The sequence below is a fragment of the Humulus lupulus genome, chromosome X (assembly GCF_963169125.1).
Source record: "Humulus lupulus chromosome X, drHumLupu1.1, whole genome shotgun sequence".
NCBI classification, from domain to species: domain Eukaryota; kingdom Viridiplantae; phylum Streptophyta; class Magnoliopsida; order Rosales; family Cannabaceae; genus Humulus; species Humulus lupulus.
In genome coordinates, this window is record NC_084802.1 from 178,370,970 (window position 1) to 178,383,945 (window position 12,976).

Genomic DNA, 12,976 nt, shown 5'->3' on the forward strand with positions numbered 1-12,976 from the left:
TAGCAAGGCATGGCGCAACCTTCGACTGTAAATGCAAGAAAGTGACATTCGAGACTCCTGATGGCCAGAGACTGTGCTTTATGGGACAATTTTCAGAACTACGCACACCGCTTATATCATCTCTCAAAGTTCAAAGGATGATAGAAAAAGGATGTCAAGCATTCTTAGCCAGCGTCACGAATGTGGTAAAGGAAACACCACTAAAGGTTTGATACATTCACATTGTAAAGGAATTTCTAGAAGTATTTCCTGACGACTTACCAGGGTTACCGCCGACTCGAGAAATGGACTTCACAATCGAAGTAGTACCGGGCACCGAGCCTATCTCCAATGCACCATACCGGATGGCACCTACTGAGCTCAAGGAGTTAAAGACAAAGATACAAGAACTTTTAGACTTGGGTTTCATTAGACTGAGCCATTCGCCATGGGGATCACCAGTTCTATTTGTGATGAAAAAGGACGGAAGCATGCGGATGTGCATAGATTACCGCGAACTGAATAAGGTGATGATTAAGAATAAGTACCCGCTACCCCGGATTGACGACTTATTTGATCAGCTCCGTGGTGCGACCGTGTTTTCAAAGATTGATTTACGGTCTGGGTATCATCAGCTCAAGGTACGGGAAGAGGATATTCCTAAGATGGCTTTTATAACTCGTTATGGCCATTATGAGTTTCTAGTTATGTCTATCGGTCTTACCAACGCTCCAGCCGCATTTATGGATTTAATGAATAAGGTCTTTAAAGACTACTTGGATAAATTCATCGTAGTGTTCATCGACGATGTCTTGGTGTACTCAAAAGACGAAGTCGAGCACGAGAAAAATTTAAGGTTGATCTTGTTACGACTAAAGGAGCAACAACTTTACGCCAAGTTCAAGAAGTGCGAATTTTGGCTTTCGCAAGTAGCATTCCTCGGGCACATTGTATCCAAGGACAAAGTTGCAGTAGACCCATCTAAGGTAGAGGCTGTGAAGGATTGGCCAAGACTGAAGAACGCGTTAGAGGTAAGAAGCTTTCTGGGATTAGCAGGTTATTATCAGAGGTTTGTTGAGGGCTTTTCTAAGATAGCAACTCCACTCACCAACCTAGCCCGGAAAAAGCAAAGGTTCAACTGGACTGATAAGTGTGAAGAGAGTTTCCAATTGCTTAAGGATAAGCTATGATCAGCACCAGTACTTTGTGTACCGACACCTAACGACAAGTTTGTAGTCTACTGTGATGCGTTGAAGCAAGGATTGGGTTGTGTGCTGATGCAGAATGAAAAGGTGATAGCCTATGCCTTAAGGCAGTTGAAGAAGTACGAGCAACGCTATCCAGCACATGATATGGAGTTTGCAGCGGTTGTCTTTGCGTTGAAAATCTGGTGCCATTATCTTTACGGAGAACGGTGTGAGATTTATACGGACCACTAAAGCTTAAAGTATTTCTTCACTCAGAAGGAGCTCAACATGAGGCAGTGCAGGTGGCTAGAACTAGTGAAGGATTATGACTGCGAAATCCTATACCACCCGGGAAAAGCAAATGTAGTTGTTGATGCGCTAAGTAGGAAGAGTCATGGAAGTCTAGCAGCACTAGCCGGAATAGAAAGTCGCTACAGCAGGAGCTAATCAGTGCCAAAATAGAAGTAGTCATCGGTAAGGTGGCTAACTTGTCTATCCAGTCAAGTCTGTTAGAAGAAATACAGATTGGGCAAGGGCATGATGACACATTAGTAGCACATATGGATGCAGTTAAAGAAGGTAAGACCACATATTTCTCAATATCAGGACAAGGGTTATGGAGATATAAGGATCGGGTATGCGTGCCAAATGATCAAAGGATTAAGATGAAGATTTTAGAATAAGCGCACAATACCCCATACTCAGTTCACCCAGGGTCGACCAAGATGACTCACAACATTAAGGCAATATATTGGTGGCCAGGAATGAAGAAAGATATAGCGGAATTTGTGTCTAAATGATTAGTATGCCAGCAAGTGAAAGCTGAACATCAGTGGCCTGCAGGCTTATTGTAACCACTTACCGTTCCAAAATGGAAATGGGACGATATAGCCATGGATTTCGTGACGGGTTTGCCACGAACAAGTAAGCAGCATGATTCGGCTTTGGTAGTAATAGATAGACTAACCAAGTCAGCTCATTTTCTACCTGTTAAGACTTCATACACAACAGACCAATACGCAGACATGTATGTTCAAGAAATAGTACGACTGCATGAAATCCCTAAGAAAATAGTATCCGATAGAGGATCGGTGTTTACATCGAGATTTTGGGGAAGTTTGCAGCAAGCCATGGGTACCAAGTTAAGTCTTAGTATGACATTTCATCCTAAGACAGATGGTCAGTCCAAGCATACCATACATATTTTAGAAGATATGTTGCGCACTTATGTACTTGATTTCGGAGGTTCATGGAGTAAGCATTTGCCGCTAATGGAATTGTCCTACAACAGTGGCTACCAATCAATGATCGGGATGGCACCCTAGGAGCTACTTTATGGAAGAAGGTGTCGATCGCCGTTACATTGGGATGTGGTAGGAGAAAGGCAACTTCTTGGTCCCGAAGCTGTTAGAAAAGCTCAGGAAGCAGTAGCGCTGATTAGAAAACATATGCTCGCTGGTCAAAGTCGTCAGAAAAGTTATGCGGATGCCAAGCGGCGTAATGTGGAATTCAAAGGCGGAGATCAAGTCTTCTTAAAGATATCTCCTATAAAAGGTGTGAAGCAGTTTGGGAAGAAAGGCAAGCTTAGTCCCCGGTTTATAGGTCCTTTTGAGATATTGGACAAAGTGGGAGCAGTTGCATAAAGATTGGCCCTACCGCCAGCTCTAGCAGATAGCCACAATGTGTTCCACATCTCGATGCTACGAAAGTATGTGTCAGACCCATCTCACATCCTCAAGTATGATACGATAGCACTCCAGAAAGACTTGAGTTACGAGGAACGACCTGTTAGCATCCTAGATAGAGGGATGAAGGAATTTCGGTCCAAGACTATTCCAATATTCAAAGTCATATGGAGTAATATTTCTGAACGGGAGGCAATGTGGGAGTTGGAGGAAGACATGTTAGCAGGGTATCCGGAATTGTTTGGTAAGTAAATTTCGAGGATGAAATTCTTTTTAGTAGGGGAGAATTGTAGAGTCCCAGAATTTTACTTGGCTAGTTAGGTAGTAGTAGTAGTAGTAGTAGTAGTAGTAGTAGTAGTAGTAGTAGCATCTAGTAGTAGTTATAGTATGATAGTTACTGTGGTTTTTAGTTCAAGACAGGACTTAGTTGAACACTCGTAGCAAAACTTATAGATTTTATGGGATATGATTACCTTGCTAGCAAGCCCCAAGAAGTATGATGGCCATTATAATACATGTTTTTATAGTCATATGTTTTGTAGTCTTGTGTTATGTTTTATGTGTATGTGCTAGTAGATTTTCCTTGCCGAACATTAGGCTCATTCCTTTATTTTTATGTATGCAGGAAAATAGTTATGGTGGCTGAAGGATTCTTGGTAGCTTGGTTTGTGTATTAAGGATTAAGGGATTCGATGGACTGTGTGACGATTCGAGGATGACGTTATTTTAATCACTTTAAATTATGTCTTTATGTATTTTTCGCATTTAGCTTTGTAAACTATTTCCTTTAGTTTAAAGTTATGTTTTATTTTAAAACAATGGGATCTCATACCGCTCATTTATGTATTTCAATATTTACTTTGGAGTTTTTAATAAAGTTATGAATATTCCTTATGTATGTTTTCTCAAAAATAGTTGTTATGTCTAGAAATATTTTTTGTTGAGGTCTTCAGAGCCAAGTAATGTATTTCCCTGACTTTGTAAAGGATAGAATTCTAATTTTGTAAAATTTATTTGTAATGTGATTTTGTTAGGCTAAAATATACTAAACATTGCTATTCTATTCAAGTAATTAATAATCATTTTTTTATATTTTCTTGTTTGCCTTCAAAGATAATGTTTTTGCATCAACTGTTTACAAGAAAGTGTCATATAAGCTTAGATGGTAAAAAAAAAAGTTTAATCATATAATTAGAAGTATAAAATTGTGTTTTGCTATCTATTATATATGTAATGCAAAAAATGTGTTATAGTAGGGTATGCTATAATACTACTTTATAATTGTTAAAATGTGTTATATAAAATATTAAAAATTGCATAAATATAGACTTATTCATTTATTAAAATAACACAACAAAATTGTTATCATATACTATAGAATAATACTTCTTTATAACTATGAAAAAATGTTATGTAAAGTGCTCAGACCTATGATAACATCGCTTTCCTTGACACATCGAAAAGTGTTATTGTATGTTTTTAATAATACTTTTTCAATATTATTGTCACCCATTTTTCTTGTAGTGGTTGGTGCACAAAAGAAAGGTTCCTAAAGATGGACAAAATCCTGACCAAGGCTGAGCTTAATCGGGGGCAGTAGCCGGCACCTCTGGCCAAGGAAACCCATATAGAGAAATGAACAAAGTTGCTGCCAGTTTTAGGTTAGTCAAATTCAAGCTGATGCAACTCATGAGTCGACACTCAGTTGATCCAGACTTGAATGTGACCCTCCTTTGATGTGTGGACCAATTGGACGAATGCTACTATCATTGCTACCCCAAATGTACAGTAGTGATAGATAATACCCTTCACTTTAGGCCCAATATAATTTAGGAATATGGTACAAACTTTTTGTTGAGGACTTCCTTGTGTCATGGTGTTTTTACCCTGGGTATTAGGGAGGTCGAGCACGCGTCTAGTCTAGATGAAGATACTAAACCCGGTAGGTCCCAAAACTTAATAATACTAGAGTCTTGCCCTCCGATAATCCAAGAGTTAGAGGTTTCACACAACCCGATTAATATTCCGGAGCCGATCATAGTAGTTTCCTCCTCTAGTTCGGAGGGTAAGTCTCCTGTATTGTTACTCTTTGCTTTATGATATCTTGATTAATCATTTCTTGAATCTGGCTTTTCTACTCCCCCTTTTGCAAACGAAAAAATGAATCTAAAGGAGGCTCTCAAGACCAGACCACAAGTAAAGAGGATGAGGGTTTCAAAGAAAACTGCTACAGGAGCTTGGACTGCCACGGGGTCTCCTGCAAAAGATAAGGGTGCCAACTCCACCCAGATGATGCAGCATCCTCATCCCTCCATAGTCACGATCCTGGTGGCTCCTCCACTAGCTCCTCATGACCCCCCTCCTGTCACATAGGTCTCCCAAACTGAAGCTCTGACAGTCACCATCCCAACTCCCTTCCTAGGGGTGGAGAAATATCTAGATCCCTTACACAGCTCATATCATGAAATTGTGAGCCACATGATGAATGCTAGTATGGTCATCATCAAAGAGTTGTAGGCTATCGAGTCGTAACCATCAATGACCATCCTTGAATCTGCGTTAGGGATGAATCTGAAGGTAAGTACTATACTGATAGTCTTCTTCTAGTCCCATGCCTTAAAAAACTAACCCCTATTTATCCTTTGTTTGTAGTCTTGCATGGCTCAGATCCGTGGCCTCGCTTGGGTCTGAGATGAGGTTGATGAGGCCAGGACCGCCCTGGGGGAGGCGCAGGCCACCTTGGAGGAAGAAAACACCGTTAGGGCAACCTTGGATGAGGCCAAAAATGCTCTGAAGACCTCGCAAGAGAATGAGCGAGTTTCCAAAGCCCAAGCCTTGGAGGTGATTCAACAGTAGGACCAGCTTTAGCTCGTGGTTAACGATCTTAAGGAGAAGCTTATGGAGGTTGACAGTCTCAAGCAGAGGCTTGTGGAGGTCGAGGCCAAAGCCAAAGAGGATGCTGCTAAAGTGGAGAACTCTCTAGAAGAAATGTTGTACCGGTCTGAGCGTATAACAAGGAAGGGGACTTAAGTTTAGGGGCTCTACCTTGCCAAGCTCTAGGACCGGTTATTAAAGGAGTCAGTGGACACAGCCAAGGCTTCCGGAGCTGTGACATAGGCCGAGGAGGAAGAGGTGTCATCCCAGAGGAAAGTCACTGGAGCTCAAGGATGAAAGGGGACCTCTCTTATAGATGTATGTATCTTTTTTATTATTTTCTTTTAGGCCTAGAGCCTCTAGTTTGTAGGCCTTTTAGGACGAGACAATTTCTACTCAAGTTATTCATATACTTGTGTTAGTATATGTTCATTAATTTCTGATATGTTTTTGTTCCCCTTCATCTATTATCTTGTGATGTTTATGAACGTTAAGTCCTTGTACATTTGCAAGTCATATGGGTAACTTTAGATCGAGATAAGTTCCTGATGACTCTGGTCAATGACCTGGTTATAACTAGGAGTTTGCTCACTTAATACCATTATGCTTGTTAGGAATCAAGCTTCAGACCTAGTTTTCTTCAGGAGTTTCCTCGCCTAATAGCGTTATACATGTTAGGAGTCAGGCCTCAGACTTGGTTATATCCAGGATTTTGCTCGCCTAGTAGCATTATACCTGTTAGGAAGTAGACCTTGGACCTGGTTATATCAAGGATTTCCTAGTTCGATTCTAGGTTTTGTTTATTACAACATTATTATGTGGATATACTTGAGTTATTCGGCATGAGGTGATCCTAGGAAGCAAGTTACCAGTTTAGTCATAAAAAGGTCAAATACAAGGCTCAGGGTGAGCCCAGGGGTAATTTGGTACTTAGTACATTATCGGGATTGAGAGAGTAATGGGAAATGATTTGGTAATTATTTGAGAATATTGGGAGTAAAGGGAATTGAGGGACTTAATTATGATTAACGAGGTAGGTGGCTAAAGACAAAACTGCCCTTAAGGGGCTTTGAGAGGAAGGTTTGCCCTAGGGGTATATTGGACTTTTCCCACTTAAAGGTTAGATAGACTTAGACAAAGGAAGGTTGTGGAATGAACCAAAGGAATCAGGGCACACTCACTCTCTCAGATACACTCTTTCTCTCATTTTCACTTTGATTTTCTATAGGAAGGCATGTAGTTTAAAAGAATTGAAGCTAAGTTTGAGCTAGGTTCTTGATTGGGTAAAGCTAAGGGATAATTCAGTGATTGAGGTAATGATTCAAAACTTGAATTTTTAAAGTTATTTCTCTGTTTTTTATGTTGTTCTTAAGCTGGAAAGCTTGGTTATAGGATTGGGTTTTTGGTAGTGTTTTGAGTGCTTTAAAGCTTTGGTTTTATGGCTGGTTTGGTGATAATGTTGTATTGAACTATAGTTTTGATTTTGGGATTGTTTGGAAGTGATTTGTGGCGAGTTTTGAGCTGAGGATAATAGGGGTGCTGGGTTCGTGGGGTCAAGTCGCAATTGTGTTCTTGGGCGCTGCGACCTGAGCGAACCCAGAGCCTAGATAGGGCTCTGCCTTGATAGGGCTCTGTGACCCTCAAGGGCAAGTTGCAGACCACCCCTGGCACCCAGACAGGGGGTTTTCGCGGTCCTTGGGTGCAGGTCGCGACCCACCTGGTTCTTTTAAGCCAACATAGGTTTTAAGGTCGGGGTTTTAAACCTTAAGGCTCGGGATCGAATCGACTACCCGGTTTGGTAGAATTCAAGGTCTTAGGGGCTAGGACCTGGTCGGGAACCTTTAATTGCTCATTATTGATGGGATTTTATATTTGGTTATTATTATGTTACCGCTAAGGGATCAAGATCATGATCGTGCTCAAAGGTCATTTTTAATTTATTTTATGCTCAAATTGAAGGTAAGAAAACTACACCCATTATGCGACATACATGACTATTGATGAAGCATGTTGAGTGGTGTATATATGAATATATGTTGCATTATGAATGCTTGGTTGCATTAATTACTTTAGAAGGGCATTGACTTATCAGTCAAGGAAAACAATAGTGTTGAGCACTGGTCTTAAAGTACTGACTTATCAGTCAAGAACGATAATAGTGCTGAGCATTAGTCATAGAGCATTGACTTATGATTCAAGAGCGGCAATAGTGCACTGGGCGTTGGTCGATATGATTAGATCTAATCAAGAGAGTGTTACATGCTAGTCTGACCTAATGGTACGACAAAAGGCCCAGGGTGACTTTATGGTCACATGGCTAGGGAAGAGGACCCCATGATGACTCCATGGTCATCTATTCAGGGAAAAGGGCCCCAGGTTGACTCTATGGTAATCTAATTAAGGCTACGGGTCCCATAATGATTCTATAATCATTTACTTGTACTTGTAGGCATGCAATAATAAGTTTTCTTGCTGAGCCTTGGCTCATGGGTGCTATGTGGTGCAGGTAAAGGAAAAGAAAACCTTACCCAGCCATGATTGGAGAGCTTAGGTGGCGACGTGTACATATGTGGCCGCTTGACCAACACGATCAAGGTTTCTCAGAGGAACTAGGGTGTAACCCTATGTTTTCCGCTTAGGTCGACAGGTTGTATCTTTTGGAATCATAATGACCATTTTCAATTGTAAATAACTTTGTAAACATTATTATGGGATCCCATGTACGGTTTAACATTTTTAATAAAATATCCACACCTTTTGACCAAGATTTTAAGCCTGGCACATTAATTACTTTTAGATGCACGTTTATGGCCTAAGGACACGTTTAGTGGGTTAAGCACTATTTAAAATACACAGTGTGACGGTCTTGGCTAACCAGGGCATTACAACTTGGTATCAGAGCGTGCCAAGGTTAAGGGTTCCTGTAGATAGGCTGGGCATGTACACTCGCTAGTAAAGACAAGCTCGACTCAGGGTCCATTAACTATTTGTGTGGTTATGTGTTTAACTACTTAAATAAGATATATATGCTTTACCTGCATGCCTTATTAGGTAGCATGAGATATACTGATAGGGTCTGGCCCTTGACTACTACATGATTTAAAAAGAACATGCTTATTAGCACTTATATGGCTTGTGAATGCGAAAGAACCGCTTATTAGCACTGCAGTATGGACATGTGGTTAGAACACACTCATTAGCATTGTTATAGATATATGTATGCCAGAAAACGCTTATTAGCATCATTAATTGTTAATTGCTAAATGTTAATTGTTAATTGTTATGAATATCAGAATGTGCGTATTAGCACCATATTTGAATATGATTATGAGTCGACATGCTTATTTCCATGACTGTTCAATGTGGATAAAAATCTGCTTAATCTTGGACAGTCAGGCGGCAAGAGGTTTAGTTATCACTAACTAACTGGCCGCATTGATTATTGGAGCAAGGTATAAGTTGAAAGTATGCTTCCAAGGCAGGTAGAATCATCATCTGGCCAAGAAGATTAGGGCTAGAATGATAGGCAGGTTCAGGATATGATATTCAGGTCCATATGTGTAGGAACCTATAGCGATGACAAAACACAGTCATCACAATAGTGTTTTACTACAGCCACGACATGTCGTCGCTGTAGGTGGTTGCAAAATTTGAAAATTTGAATTTCAAAAACTCCTACAGCGACGATATGTGGTCGCTTCAGGTCCGTCGACTACCCCATCTATAGCGACGATATGTCATCGCTGGAGAGTGTGTGGGTTTATATACCTACAGCAACAACATGTCGTCACCGTAGTGTCGCGAAATCTCTGATTTTCGTGTGCAGCGAGGACCCTACGGCGACGATATGTCGTCGCCGTAGGTATAAAATTTTAAAAAAAAAATTATTTAATTATAGTGATTAAAATTTATTTAATAAAATATTAAATATTAATTAAATAAATGAAACCAATGTATTTAATTAAATAATAAAACTAATTTATTAATTAAATAATAAACCCAATTTAATAATATCCATAGTCTCTAAAATGTAAAAAACAAAACATAAGCAATATTGTTTCCAAAATAAAAATAAAAATAAAAACAACACAAAATATTAATAAGATCAAAATAATAATATAATAAAAATAAATGTCATCAAAATCAATTCCAAAGTCATTATCGTTAAACAATTGTGGTGGTTGTGGTGGTTGTGGCTACTGTGGTTGTTGTGGTTGAAAGTTTTCCATCATGGATTGTATCATATTCATGTCCAAGTTGACAGGCTGAAATTGTGGAGTTTGGATGTTCAGATTTGTTGCTTGCAAAAGTTGTTGCATTTGCTGAAAGATGTTGTTTTGGGTCATAAAGGCTTGACTGAAGTGTTCAATCATGGACTTGAAAACCTCAGGTGGTACCGTTGGAGGGTGGACTGTGGTGGACGGAAATGGTGATGGCTCTGATTGTGAAGAGAATCTGGTGGCGCTTGAGGCAAAGGTACTAGTGCCCTTCAACTTGCGGTCAATACCTCTATTATGGCCACGATGTTGACCAAGTATCTTTGAGACAACTTGTATCTCATTCACAATGGCACTTCCTGCTGATGATTCAGATTCAGATTAGGGTTGGGATTGGGATTGTGTCTGGAGTTCTTGCTGCAAGGCATCGTGAAGGTTAGAAACAAGACAATTAATACATAATATAATTGAATAATATACATATATACAAAACATAGAAAGTTACTTACATATGCATCTTTAGCATTTGTGTTCACCCATCCACGTGTCGTATGATTGTACATGTCATGGAATGTATCGATAATGTTGGACAGTTCCTTAGTCTGATGATTCATCTTTAGAAAACAAAATTTAACAAAATCTCAGTTGAATATTGAAATTATTATTAAGATAACTTAAAAATATTTCAAATTATCTATATATTGTTATTTACCTACTTAAATCGAACAGAAGCATAAGAAGTCGATCCATGGAGACTTGGATACCTCTTTTTTGCTCTGTTGGCAGCATTTTCCTTTGAGCGTGCCATGAACTATAGAATGGTGAAAAGGTCAACCAACTTCTGCAAACTCTCATTGTCCATGTCCTCCAGTGGATTCTTTCTAGCTGTCTCGATATCATCATACCCTCCATGTGCATCGAAGTATCTTTTCTATTCTTGTAGCGATCCTGAAACTCTCGCTCAATCCCAGTCTTGATAATTTGCCTTCAATTTAAACCAGCTAGGGAAATCTTTTTGAATATTTATGTTTGAAATTTCATGAAGGCATTCACTGTATAACACAAGGATTAAGGTAAGATAACAGTTTGCTATGAATTAAATTTAATGAATTCATATATGTGTTGTGCTACTTACTCCATATATGCAAACCACTCTGCTTTTATTCGAGGAAGACAGTCTAGGGATATGATTTTCTTTTTGCTACTTGGACGACATTGTGATTCAAAATTTGACAACTGTCTTCTAAGAATAGACATGTTTGCAATTCTTTCCAGACGATTAACTTTATGAAGATATTGCAAACATAAAGTCAAAGCTTCATCGACAAAATAACCCCTCGCTATAGAACCTTCAGAGCGCACCTTACTCCTGACATAATTTTTCAACTTCTTCATATATCGCTCAAATGGATACATCCACCTCATGTAAAATGGTCCTCCGATGATAGGTTCTTACGGTAAATGAAGAATTAAATGAATCATTATGTCAAAAAAGGCTAGAGGAAAAATTAACTCCAACTTGCACAAAATTTGTATCACATGATGTTCTGCATTTTCTATGTCCTTAACAACCAATGTACGAGCACAAATTTGCTTAAAGAAATTGCAAAGCTCAATGATTGTCTTCGAAATAGACTTATCCAAGTAGCCTCGAACTCCTACCAGCAACAGACGTTGCATAAGAATGTGACAATCATGGGATTTCAACCCAACAATGTTGCCATCATTGTGAGTTACTTTCTTAGACAAATTTGAATCGAAGCCATCAGGAAGTCTAACTCCTTTTACTAACTGAAAAAAAAAATCTATCATCCGGTGTGAAAGAGTACATAGGATGTGGTTTGATCAACTTCGTGCAAAATATTATCGGCCAGATGCTGTAAGAAAGACTCATGTTACCAAATGGATTAAAACCATCAGTAGCCAAACCCAATCGAACGTTTGTAGGTTCTTTTGAAAAATCACAATATCTGGAATCAAATTGTTTCCAAGCACCCCCATCAACAGAATGGTAGGTCACACCATCTTCTTTCGACCGTCCCGTACTATGCCAGGTCATACCGTTTGCTGTATGCCTTGAACAATAAATACGCTTTAGTCTAGGAGTCAAAGGGAAGTACCGCAACACTATGTGGGAGACTTTTTTCCCCTTTGTGTATTTGTCAACCCATCGACTCTCACCACATACAAGACAACTCTGTTTTTGGGAATTCTCCTTCCAAAACAAACAATAGTCCCACTTGCAAGCATGGATTGATTGATAACCTAACCCTAACTTCCTCATTTTTTTCTTAGGCTGATAGAATGAAGCCGGATTCTTATTCTCCTTCGGGAATGCAAATTTCATAAACTTCAAAAGTTCATCAAAGGAACTATTTGTCCATTTATTCATAACCTTCATATGCATCATCTTCGCCAATAAGTTCAAGGAAGACAACCAAGTACAACTAAGGTATAACTCAACTTCGACCTCTTGAAAGAGGTCATCAAATTAATTCTCTGCACTATTGTCACCACCATCTGAAATTCCTTCATTTACACCTTCTTTGTTAGTGTCTTGTTCACCAATAACATCATTGATGATGTCAATCATCTCATCAGTCACTGGAGCCCCGTCGTCCACTACTGGAGTCATATCAACTTCACCGTGGTAGGTCCACTACACATATCGATGCAGAAACCCATATCTGTGTATGTGAGCCTCCACCACATCCAATTTTTTATTCAGCATATTGACACACTGAACGCATGGGTATTTGACTGCTCCTGAAGCATTCACATGATTCTTGGCCATTTGTATAAATGCTTGAAGACCATTCCAAAACTCATCAGAGTTACGTCGTCTATTAGTTATCCAACTCTTGTCAATCGTCATAACTGATTCAAGTGAAAAATAAATTATCACAATGTGATAATCACAAAAAACTACTTTTATTTGCTAATAATTTTTTTATCACCAAAACACTAATTTTTTCAACTAAATTGTGAATTCTTATTAAATCTTATGAATATATATTATCAAATTTTATGAATA